The sequence below is a fragment of the Pseudophryne corroboree genome, chromosome 4, assembly GCF_028390025.1.
Source record: "Pseudophryne corroboree isolate aPseCor3 chromosome 4, aPseCor3.hap2, whole genome shotgun sequence".
Lineage (NCBI taxonomy): Eukaryota > Metazoa > Chordata > Amphibia > Anura > Myobatrachidae > Pseudophryne > Pseudophryne corroboree.
The window spans coordinates 922,761,130-922,774,958 of NC_086447.1; the positions used below are offsets into that span (position 1 = coordinate 922,761,130).

Consider the following 13,829-nt stretch of genomic DNA (forward strand, 5'->3'; position numbering starts at 1 on the left):
GTAGTTATGTGACTGGCGGTCAGTAGACCGCTGGACAAAATACAGACAGCTACATCCCATCCCCCTATAAATCCTGAAAGTTGGCATGCTGATTAGCAGGGACTATTCCCATACATTGGGAATAGAACCTGTGGCAAGAGCAGCTCACCTCCTAGCCTGCAGAATGGCGAAGGCAGTGAGCCCGCAGGGGGCTTCATTGCGCTCACCCCCTCTGGCATTCTGCTGCCAGGAACCCGCGGTCGGTATGCTGACTGTTTGGATCCTCAGCGCCGGAAAGCCATACCCAACCCCTTGTGGATTATGTTTTTGTATGTGCATTTTATTTTAATTTTATTTATTTCTATTTCTTTTTTTCTTTTTTTTATTGTTACTTTTCATTTTCTATTTTCATAATTTTTTGGTACCTTTTGTATTTCACATTCTGCAATATTTGTGTATTGTTATGTATTTTATCAGCCGCCTTGCTGTTTGTTCTATTACTACTATGCCATGTGCTGTGGGATATTATACTATTATGCTGCATTTAGATCGCAAATGCCGGATCCTACCCGGTAAGGGAAATGTGTCCTTACCGGGTGGGATCCGGCATTTGTGCTCCGTTGCAGGCTTTCCGACCCGGCAATATACCGGGTCGGTTGCCATGGCAACGGAGCGCAGCAGCAGGGCGGGGGTGGAGGCGGCTGGGGGGGATGAGCTCATCTCCAGCGCCGCCTCTCCCTATCTTGTGAATGGGAACCGTGTCGCATCGACACGGCTCCCATTCACACCGCAACTGACTGGTAATCAACCCGGGTAAAACCCTTCTTTTTTACCGGGTTGATTTACCGGGTCAGGTGACCCGCTAAATCGCCCAGTGTGCTTTCACATCGCACACTGACCCGGGTCGACACGGCAATATGCCGTGTCGGTACCGGGTTATTTGTGCGATGTGAAAGGGGTATTACTTGCCGTATGACGCATCCTATTGGTGATACCCTCTGTGCTGTTATTGCATTATAATAGTTCTCCCACATGTGTCCTTTTGTTTATAGCCTGCATGCTGTCCTGTATGTTGTCAGTCTTCTCCAATAGATTCCCTACCACATACTGACAGCCTCTGTGGTGTGGAAATTTACTGTACATTATCTTCCTTTGTAGGACTGCACACCACTATGTTGCTATTTTGTTTCTGTCTGTAGTTACTATGTTTCAAGGTGTTTGTTTCTATGATTGCCATACATAGCCCCGCTGATGTTTCACCGCTATTGCAGACACAGGACACCAGGATTTATAGGGGTTATTCTGTTGCCTGTGCGCTTCCAATATATACCCCACTCATTGTAAATGACACAGAGAGCCACACTGCTGTAGTCAGCACGGATGGTGTAATGGTTAGCATTCACAGCACTGAAATAATGGATTTGATTCCCACCATAACCCTGTGTGGAGTTTGTATATTCTACCCATATTTGTGTGGGTTTCCTCCAGGTGCTCCGGCTTCCTCCCACAATCTAAAAATATACCGATAGGTTAATTGGCTCCCAACAAAAAGTAACCCTAGAGTGAATGTGTCTGTGTGTATATGTGATAGGGAATATAGAGTGTAAGCTCCACTGGGGCAGGGACTGATGTGAATGGGCAAATATTCTCTGTAAAGCGCAGCGGAATATGTGCGCGCTATATACATAACTGGTAATAAATAAATAATAGTCAGGAGGGGTTGCTGCCTCACAAAGAGCTGCAAAGAAGCAGAGTATGCCACGTGTGAAGGACCTTGTACTGTCAAGTTCTGGGCTAGCTGCGCCGAGAGTGCTCGTTCGGCACAGATGTAGCCAGGATGAGCATGGCTACATTTGTATTACAGTCACATTAACAAGTGGTTTGTTCATTCATAGAATCTCACATTGCAATGTTCATGTAACTGAAGAGCAGGGGAAATGGAGATTTTTGAAAGGCACTAGTCACACCATATGTACAGGCCACACCCCCTGTGCAGTCCACACCTCCAAAACACTAGTTACACCCCCCACATCACTAGTCACACTCTTGGTGTACTGGTCACACCCCCTGTGGCGGCACACAATAGGCCCTTCATAAATTTCAGCTCCAGGCCCAAGTGGACCTTAATCTGGCACTGGCTAGGGACCCCAAATATACAGAGAGGCCTTGATGCGGCTTTGGGGCTTAACCACACATTTGCGCAAATATGTGTAACGAAGATCTCTGAATTCTATTATCATGTGGGATTTATATCTGGTTACTGTTATCCATTCAGTGTGCTGGGGAAACAATTGCTTTTTTTCTTGCTCAGAAATACCCCTTCCTTTCGAGCACCTGAATGATATCACTAAGCTAATTGAGCATTTACCAATCTATATAACTATTGCAATAACTAATGGGCACTGAAAAACAATTGAATTGCTCCGTCGGGCATCCATTAATTAAAGCCACGATAAAAATACAATTAAATTTCTCTCATAGAACATACTTTGTTTTAAACACTTTTAGAAACTCTTCAAATCCTACAGACACAATGTAATGGTGCCAATCACTAATACGACAGAATACTCGTCCTGCTGTCCTAACACTGTAAATTAAGGTGTACTGGTTAGCATTACCGCCTCACAGCACTGAGGTCATGGGTTCAATTCCCACCATGGCTCTATCTGTGTGGAGTTTGTATATGCTCCCCGTACTTGCGTGGGTTTCCTCCGGGTGCTCCGGTTTTCTCCCACAATCCCCAAAATATACTGGTAGGTTAATTGGCTACCAACAAAATGAACCCTAGCATGAATGTGTGTGCGTGTATATACAAGTGATAGGGAATATAGATTGTAAGCTCCACTGGAGCAGGGACTAATGTGAATGGTCAATTATTCTCTGTAAAGCGCTGCGGAATATGTGTGCGCTATATAAATAACTGGTAGTAATAATAATAATAATAATAATAAAAATAATCAGAATAAACAGCGCAGTAGAAAACAATTAGAAGAGACGGTGAAACTTGCATTAAGTATACAGAATAATAGGATTTGTATTGTTTAGTCGGCTAATAAAGAATATTGTAAACCAGCTACATATCTCTAAAGGCCCCCATACATCAGCTGCCCGATTCCCTGATACACCAGCACCGCCATTCCACAAACCGGAATTGCCGATGGTTGACCGGCAATGATCGGCGATCCGTTGGGGAAATTAAACATACCGATTTGCCGATCCCAACAGTTTTCGGATGCAATCAGGGAATCTGAATTTTTAAACATGTTTAATATTCCCGATTACCCGACCTGGCCGTAGGGGTAACAGGACATTGCAGCCATTTATTGCTGATGTATGGAGGTCATTAGATCTGGAACTGTCCCTGGGAATTAGTGACACGGGGATAGATGTAAGAAATGGATATTTATTGTCCGATATAATCTTTTGCAGAAAATAAAACCCAATCCTCAATTCATTAACGAGGGAGCAAATCGCGCTGATGTCCTTCAAGGATCTATAGGTGAGTAGTCTCATTAAAGGGGATCAGCAACCAGATCTATCTGTAATCATAAATCTCTCTGTAACTACTGGTACGAGCGCTGGTCTTTCATCTATTACACTGCGGTTATAGGCATCCATTCTGGCTTAGGCAGGAAAGTTCCACTGTGGGAAGAACTTTCCACTATCCTTACCAGGAAAACAAATAATAATATGTAAGAAAGCAGCGCTACCTACATAACAAGTCCCTGTATTCACCACAAGTAACACAATTCAGTGGGATTAATCACCCTGCGGCAATCCTATGGTACCCAGCAAAGTTATTTTGCTACTGGAAAGTGGAATTATGTACAGTGCCCACCATATTCTCCTATTCTCTGTGATCATTACATTGGAAATGTCTACTCAATTCTACTGTCCAGTAGCAAAATAACATCTACTGTATGTACAGTATGCAACTGTTATCTGCACACTTGTCACTGCGCACTGTACTTCTAAGGCATTTGTATTGTGTATTGTCCTCATCAATATAGCATGTCCCTACTGGGCAGGAAGGCTGAACGGGTGCCCTGGTGGTTTATGCAGATGGGGAAAGGTACAGGGGGCGGATTTAGAAATTAAAAAAAAATACTAACATTCACAGAACTGGGCTTTATTTTCCTTGTAGTGAGGACTCATCACATCAGAGGACATTTCTAGGAATAAATAGTCCCCTCCTCGTTACCTTACAAAGCAGCGTTCCTCACAGTGTCTGTATATATATATTCCTCTCTTCATTACCCCATATACCAGCGCTCCTCACAGTGTCTCTATATATCTATTCCTCTCTTCATTACCTCGTATAGCAGCGCTCCTCACAGTGTCTGTATATATCTATTCCTCTCTTCATTACCTCGTATAGCAGCGCTCCTCACAGTGTCTGTATATATATCTATTCCTCTCTTCATTACCCCGTATAGCAGCACTCCTCACAGTATCTTTATATATCTATTCCTCTCTTCATTACCCCGTATAGCAGCGCTCCTCACACTGTCTGTATATATCTATTCCCCTCTTCATTACCCCATATATCAGCGCTCCTCACAGTGTCTGTATATATCTATTCATCTCTTCATTACCCTGTATAGCAGCGCTCCTCACAGTGTCTGTATATATCTATTCCTCTCCTCATTACCTCATATAGCAGCGCTCCTCCCAGTGTCTGTATATATCTATTCCTCTCTTCATTACCTCGTATAGCAGCGCTCCTCACAGTGTCTGTATATATCTATTCCTCTCTTCATTACCTCGTATAGCAGCGCTCCTCACAGTGGCTGTATATATCTATTCCTCTCTTCATTACCTCGTATAGCAGCGCTCCTCACAGTGTTTGTATATATCTATTCCCCTCTTCATTACCTCATATATCAGCGCTCCTCACAGTGTCTGTATATATCTATTCCTCTCTTCATTACCCCGTATAGCAGCTCTCCTCATAGTGTCTGTATATATCTATTCCTCTCTTCATTACCTCGTATAGCAGCGCTCCTCACAGTGTCTGTATATATCTATTCCTCTCTTCATTACCTCGTATAGCAGCGCTCCTCACAGTGTCTGTATATATATATTTCTCTCTTCATTACCTCATATGTCAGTGCTCCTCACAGTGTCAGTATATATCTATTCCTCTCTTCATTACCTCGTATAGCAGCGCTCCTCACAGTGTCTGTATATATCTATTCCTCTCTTCATTACCTCGTATAGCAGCGCTCCTCACAGTGTCTGTATATATATATATTCCTCTCCATTACCTCGTATATCAGTGCTCCTCACAGTGTCTGTATATATCTATTCCTCTCTTCATTACCTCGTATAGCAGCGCTCCTCACAGTGTCTGTATATATCTATTACCCTCTTCATTACCCCGTATACCAGCGCTCCTCACACTGTCTGTATATATCTATTCCTCTCTTCATTACCCCGTATAGCAGCGCTCCTCACAGTGTCTGTATATATCTATTCCTCTCTTCATTACCCCGTATAGCAGCGCTTCTCACAGTGTCTGTATATATCTATTCCCCTCTTCATTACCTCATATATCAGCACTCCTCACAGTGTCTGTATATATCTATTCCTCTCTTCATTACCCCGTATACCAGCGCTCCTTACAGTATCTGTATATATCTATTCCTCTCTTCATTACCTCGTGTAGCAGCGCTCCTCACAGTGTCTGTATATATCTATTCCTCTCCTCATTACCTCATATAGCAGTGCTCCTCACAGTGTCTGTATATATCTATTCCTCTCTTCATTACCTCATATATCAGCGCTCCTCACAGTGTCTGTATATATATATTCCTCTCTTCATTACCTCGTATAGCAGCGCTCCTCACAGTGTCTGTATATATCTATTCCCCTCTTCATTACCTCGTGTAGCAGCGCTCCTCACAGTGTCTGTATATATCTATTCCTCTCCTCATTACCTCATATAGCAGTGCTCCTCACAGTGTCTGTATATATCTATTCCTCTCTTCATTACCTCATATATCAGCGCTCCTCACAGTGTCTGTATATATATATTCCTCTCCTCATTACCTCATATAGCAGCGCTCCTCACAGTGTCTGTATATATCTATTCCTCTCCTCATTACCTCATATAGCAGTGCTCCTCACAGTGTCTGTATATATCTATTCCTCTCTTCATTACCTCGTGTAGCAGCGCTCCTCACACTGTCTGTATATATCTAATCTTCTCTTCATTACCGCGTATAGCAGTGCTCCTCACAGTGTCTGTATATATCTATTCCTCTCTTCATTACCCCTTATAGCAGCACTCCTCAGTGTCTGTATATATCTATTCCTCTCTTCATTACCCCGTATAGCAGCACTCTTCAGTGTCTGTATATATCTATTCCTCTCTTCATTACCTCGTATAGCAGCGCTCCTCACAGTGGCTGTATATATCTAATCTTCTCTTCATTACCTCGTATAGCAGTGCTCCTCACAGTGTCTGTATATATATATATATTCCTCTCTTCATTACCTCATATAGCAGCGCTCCTCAGTGTCTGTATATATCTATTCCTCTCTTCATTACCTCATATATGAGCGCTCCTCACAGTGTCTGTATATATCTATTCCTCTCTTCATTACCTCGTATAGCAGCGCTCCTCACAGTGTCTGTATATATATATATTCCTCTCTTCATTACCTCGTATAGCAGCGCTTCTCACAGTGTCTGTATATATCTATTCCTCTCCTCATTAACTCATTTAGCAGCGCTCCTCACAGTGTCTGTATATATCTATTCCTCTCTTCATTACCTCGTGTAGCAGCGCTCCTCACAGTGTCTGTATATATCTATTCCTCTCTTCATTACCTCGTATAGCAGCGCTCCTCAGTGTCTGTATATATCTATTCCTCTCTTCATTACCCCGTATAGCAGCGCTCCGCACAGTGTCTGTATATATCTATTCCCATCTTCATTACCCCATATAGCAGCTTTTCTTACAGTGTCTGTATATATATATTCCTCTGTTCATTACCTCATATATGAGCGCTCCTCACAGTGTCTGTATATATCTATTCCTCTTTTCATTACCTCGTATAGCAGCGCTCCTCACAGTGTCTGTATGTATATATTCCTCTCTTCATTACCTCGTATAGCAGCGCTCCTCACAGTGTCTGTATATATCTATTCCTCTCTTCATTACCTAGTATAGCAGCGCTCCTCACAGTGTCTGTATATATCTATTACTCTCTACATTACCTCATATAGCAGCGCTCCTCACAGTGTTCATATATATCTATTCCTCTGTTCATTACCTCGTATAGCAGCACTCCTCACAGTGTCTGTATATATCTATTCCTCTCTTCATTACCCCGTATAGCAGCGCTCCTCACAATGTCTGTATATATCTATTCCTCTCTTCGTTACCCCGCAAAGCAGCGCTCCTCACAGTGTCTGTATATATCTATTCCTCTCTTCATTACATCATATATCAGCGCTCCTCACAGTGTCTGTATATATCTATTCCTCTCTTCATTACCTCGTATAGCAGCGCTCCTCACAGTGTCTGTATATATCTATTCCTCTCTTCATTACCTCGTATAGCAGCGCTCCTCACAGTGGCTGTATATATCTATACCTCTCTTCATTACCTCGTATAGCAGCACTCCTAACAGTGTCTGTATATATCTATTCCTCTCTTCATTACCTCGTATAGCAGCGCTCCTCACAGTGTCTGTATATACATATTCCTCTCTTCATTACCTCGTATAGCAGCACTCCTCACAGTGGCTGTATATATCTATTCCTCTCTTCATTACCTTGTATAGCAGCGCTCCTCACAGTGTCTATATATATCTATTCCTCTCTTCATTACCTCGTATAGCAGCGCTCCTCACAGTGTCTGTATATATCTATTCCTCTCTTCATTACCCCATATAGCAGCGCTCCTCCCAGTGTCTGTATATATATATTCCCCTCTTCATTACCTCGTATAGCAGCGCTTCTCACAGTGTCTGTATATATCTATTCCTCTCTTCATTACCTCATATATCAGCGCTCCTCACACTGTCTGTATATATCTAATCTTCTCTTCATTACCTCGTATAGCAGCGCTCCTCACAATGTTTGTATATGTCTATTCCTCTCTTCATTACTTTACAAAGCAGCACTCCTCACAGTGTCTGTATATATCTATTCCTCTCTTCATTACCTCGTATAGCAGCGCTCCTCACAGTGTCTGTATATATCTATTCCTCTCTTCATTACCTCGTATAGCAGCGCTCCTCACAGTGTCTGTATATATCTATTCCTCTCCTCATTACCTCATATAGCAGTGCTCCTCACAGTGTCTGTATATATCTATTCCTCTCTTCATTACCTCGTGTAGCAGCGCTCCTCGCAGTGTCTGTATATATCTATTCCTCTCTTCATTACCCCGTATAGCAGCGCTCCTCACAATGTCTGTATATGTCTATTCCTCTCTTCATTACCCCGTAAAGCAGCGCTCCTCACAGTGTCTGTATATATCTATTCCTCTCTTCATTACCTCATATATCAGCGCTCCTCACAGTGTCTGTATATATCTATTCCTCTCTTCATTACCTCGTATAGCAGCGCTCCTCAACGTGTCTGTATATATCTATTCCCCTCTTCATTACCCCGTATACCAGCGCTCCTCACACTGTCTGTATATATCTATTCCTCTCTTCATTACCTCGTATAGCAGCGCTCCTCACAGTGTCTGTATATATCTATTCCTCTCTTCATTACCTCGTATAGCAGCGCTCCTCACAGTGGCTGTATATATCTATACCTCTCTTCATTACCTCGTATAGCAGCACTCCTCACAGTGTCTATATATATCTATTCCTCTCTTCATTACCCCTTATAGCAGCGCTTCTCACAGTGTCTGTATATATCTATTCCTCTCCTCATTACCTCATATATCAGCGCTCCTCACAGTGTCTGTATATATCTAATCTTCTCTTCATTACCTCGTATAGCAGCGCTCCTCACAATGTTTGTATATATCTATTCCTCTCTTCATTACTTTACAAAGCAGCACTCCTCACAGTGTCTGTATATATATATTCCTCTCTTCATTACCTCGTATAGCAGCGCTCCTCACAGTGTCTGTATATATCTATTCTTCTCTTCATTACCTCGTAGGCTCGTACAGCAGCGCTCCTCACAGTGTCTGTATATATCTATTCCTCTCTTCATTACCTCGTATAGCAGCGCTCCTCACAGTGTCTGTATATATCTAATCTTCTCTTCATAACCGCGTATAGCAGTGCTCCTCACAGTGTCTGTATATATCTATTCCTCTCTTCATTACCCCGTATAGCAGCGCTCCTCACAGTGTCTGTATATATCTATTCCTCTCTTCATTACCTCGTATACCAGCGCTCCTCACAGTGGCTGTATATATCTATACCTCTCTTCATTACCTCGTATAGCAGCACTCCTCACAGTGTCTATATATATATCTATTCCTCTCTTCATTACCCCTTATAGCAGCGCTCCTCACAGTGTCTGTATATATCTATTCCTCTCTTCATTACCTCGTGTAGCAGCGCTCCTCACAGTGTCTGTATATATATATTCCTCTCTTCATTACCTCGTATAGCAGCGCTTCTCACAGTGTCTGTATATATCTATTCCTCTCCTCATTATCTCATATAGCAGCACTCCTCACAGTGTCTGTATATATCTATTCCTCTCTTCATTACCCCGTATAGCAGCACTCCTCACAGTATCTTTATATATCTATTCCTCTCTTCATTACCCCGTATAGCAGCGCTCCTCACACTGTCTGTATATATCTATTCCCCTCTTCATTACCCCATATATCAGCGCTCCTCACAGTGTCTGTATATATCTATTCATCTCTTCATTACCCTGTATAGCAGCGCTCCTCACAGTGTCTGTATATATCTATTCCTCTCCTCATTACCTCATATAGCAGCGCTCCTCCCAGTGTCTGTATATATCTATTCCTCTCTTCATTACCTCGTATAGCAGCGCTCCTCACAGTGTCTGTATATATCTATTCCTCTCTTCATTACCTCGTATAGCAGCGCTCCTCACAGTGGCTGTATATATCTATTCCTCTCTTCATTACCTCGTATAGCAGCGCTCCTCACAGTGTTTGTATATATCTATTCCCCTCTTCATTACCTCATATATCAGCGCTCCTCACAGTGTCTGTATATATCTATTCCTCTCTTCATTACCCCGTATAGCAGCTCTCCTCATAGTGTCTGTATATATCTATTCCTCTCTTCATTACCTCGTATAGCAGCGCTCCTCACAGTGTCTGTATATATCTATTCCTCTCTTCATTACCTCGTATAGCAGCGCTCCTCACAGTGTCTGTATATATATATTCCTCTCTTCATTACCTCATATGTCAGTGCTCCTCACAGTGTCAGTATATATCTATTCCTCTCTTCATTACCTCGTATAGCAGCGCTCCTCACAGTGTCTGTATATATCTATTCCTCTCTTCATTACCTCGTATAGCAGCGCTCCTCACAGTGTCTGTATATATATATATTCCTCTCCATTACCTCGTATATCAGTGCTCCTCACAGTGTCTGTATATATCTATTCCTCTCTTCATTACCTCGTATAGCAGCGCTCCTCACAGTGTCTGTATATATCTATTACCCTCTTCATTACCCCGTATACCAGCGCTCCTCACACTGTCTGTATATATCTATTCCTCTCTTCATTACCCCGTATAGCAGCGCTCCTCACAGTGTCTGTATATATCTATTCCTCTCTTCATTACCCCGTATAGCAGCACTTCTCACAGTGTCTGTATATATCTATTCCCCTCTTCATTACCTCATATATCAGCACTCCTCACAGTGTCTGTATATATCTATTCCTCTCTTCATTACCCCGTATACCAGCGCTCCTTACAGTATCTGTATATATCTATTCCTCTCTTCATTACCCCGTATAGCAGCGCTCCTCACAGTGTCTGTATATATCTATTCCTCTCTTCATTACCTCGTATACCAGCGCTCCTCACAGTGGCTGTATATATCTATACCTCTCTTCATTACCTCGTATAGCAGCACTCCTCACAGTGTCTATATATATCTATTCCTCTCTTCATTACCCCTTATAGCAGCGCTCCTCACAGTGTCTGTATATATCTATTCCTCTCTTCATTACCTTGTGTAGCAGCGCTCCTCACAGTGTCTGTATATATATATTCCTCTCTTCATTACCTCGTATAGCAGCGCTTCTCACAGTGTCTGTATATATCTATTCCTCTCCTCATTATCTTATATAGCAGCACTCCTCACAGTGTCTGTATATATCTAATCTTCTCTTCATTACCTCGTATAGCAGTGCTCTTCACAGTGTCTGTATATATATATATATATTCCTCTCTTCATTACCTCATATAGCAGCGCTCCTCAGTGTCTGTATATATCTATTCCTCTCTTCATTACCTCATATATGAGCGCTCCTCACAGTGTCTGTATATATCTATTCCTCTCTTCATTACCTCGTATAGCAGCGCTCCTCACAGTGTCTGTATATATATATTCCTCTCTTCATTACCTCATATAGCAGCGCTCCTCACAGTGTCTGTATATATCTATTCCTCTCTTCATTACCTCGTGTAGCAGCGCTCCTCACAGTGTCTGTATATATATATTCCTCTCTTCATTACCTCGTATAGCAGCGCTTCTCACAGTGTCTGTATATATCTATTCCTCTCTTCATTACCTCGTATAGCAGTGCTCTTCACAGTGTCTGTATATATATATATATATTCCTCTCTTCATTACCTCATATAGCAGCGCTCCTCAGTGTCTGTATATATCTATTCCTCTCTTCATTACCTCATATATGAGCGCTCCTCACAGTGTATGTATATATCTATTCCTCTCTTCATTACCTCGTATAGCAGCGCTCCTCACAGTGTCTGTATATATATATTCCTCTCTTCATTACCTCATATAGCAGCGCTCCTCACAGTGTCTGTATATATCTATTCCTCTCTTCATTACCTCGTATAGCAGCGCTCCTCAGTGTCTGTATATATCTATTCCTCTCTTCATTACCCCGTATAGCAGCGCTCCGCACAGTGTCTGTATATATCTATTCCCATCTTCATTACCCCATATAGCAGCCTTTCTTACAGTGTCTGTATATATATATTCCTCTGTTCATTACCTCATATATGAGCGCTCCTCACAGTGTCTGTATATATCTATTCCTCTTTTCATTACCTCGTATAGCAGCGCTCCTCACAGTGTCTGTATATATATATTCCTCTCTTCATTACCTCGTATAGCAGCTCTCCTCACAGTGTCTGTATATATCTATTCCTCTCTTCATTACCTAGTATAGCAGCGCTCCTCACAGTGTCTGTATATATCTATTCCTCTCTACATTACCTCATATAGCAGCGCTCCTCACAGTGTTCATATATATCTATTCCTCTCTTCATTACCTCGTATAGCAGCGCTCCTCACAGTGTCTGTATATATATATTCCTCTCTTCATTACCTCGTATAGCAGCGCTCCTCACAGTGTCTGTATTTATCTATTCCTCTCTTCATTACCACGTATAGCAGCGCTCCTCACAGTGTCTGTATATATATATTCCTCTCTTCATTACCTCGTATAGCAGCGCTCCTCACAGTGTCTGTATATATCTATTCCTCTCTTCATTACCTCGTATAGCAGCGCTCCTCACAGTGTCTGCTTATATCTATTCCTCTCTTCATTACCTCGTATAGCAGCGCTCCTCACAGTGTCTGTATATATCTATTCCTCTCTTCATTACCTCATATATCAGCGCTCCGCACAGTGTCTGTATATATCTATTCCTCTCTTCATTACCTCATATATCAGCGCTCCTCACAGAGTCTGTATATATCTATTCCTCTCTTCATTACCTCATATATCAGCGCTCCGCACAGTGTCTGTATATATCTATTCCTCTCTTCATTACCTCATATATCAGCGCTCCGCACAGTGTCTGTATATATCTATTCCTCTCTTCATTACCCCGTATAGCAGCGCTCTGCACAGTGTCTGTATATATCTATTCCCATCTTCATTACCCCATATAGCAGCTTTTCTTACAGTGTCTGTATATATATATATATATATATATATTCCTCTCTTCATTACCTCATATAACAGCGCTCCTCCCAGTGTCTGTATAGATCTATTCCTCTCTTCATTACCTCGTATAGCAGCGCTCCTCACAGTATCTGTATATATCTATTCCTCTCTTCATTACCTCGTATAGCAGCACTCCTCACAGTGTCTGTATATATCTATTCCTCTCTTCATTACCTCGTATAGCAGCGCTCCTCAAAGTATCTGTATATATCTATTCCTCTCTTCATTACCTCATATATCAGCACTCCTCACAGTGTCTGTATATATCTATTCCTCTCTTCATCACCTCATATATCAGCGCTCCTCACAGTGTCTGTATATATCTATTCCTCTCTTCATTACCCCATATAGCACCGCTCCTCACAGTGTCTGTATATATCTATTCCTCTCTTCATTACCCCATATAGCAGGGCTCCTCACAGTGTCTGTATATATATATTCCTCTCTTCATTACCTCATATAGCAGCGCACCTCACAGTGTCTGTATATATCTATTTCTCTCTTCATTACCCCATATAGCAGCGCTCCTCACAGTGTCTGTATATATCTATTCCTCTCTTCATTACCCCATATAGCAGGGCTCCTCACAGTGTCTGTATATATATATTCCTCTCTTCATTACCTCATATAGCAGCGCCCCTCACAGTGTCTGTATATATCTATTCCTCTCTTCATTACCTCATATAGCAGCGCTCCTCACAGTGTCTGTATATATCTATTC

The 13,829-nt window shown here is 42.1% G+C and overlaps 1 pseudogene; it reads left to right on the top strand.

The window, feature by feature from the left end:
- LOC134910700 (calpain-8-like) overlaps positions 1 to 13,829 on the top strand; it is a 135,417-nt pseudogene that overhangs the window by 19,158 nt on the left and 102,430 nt on the right.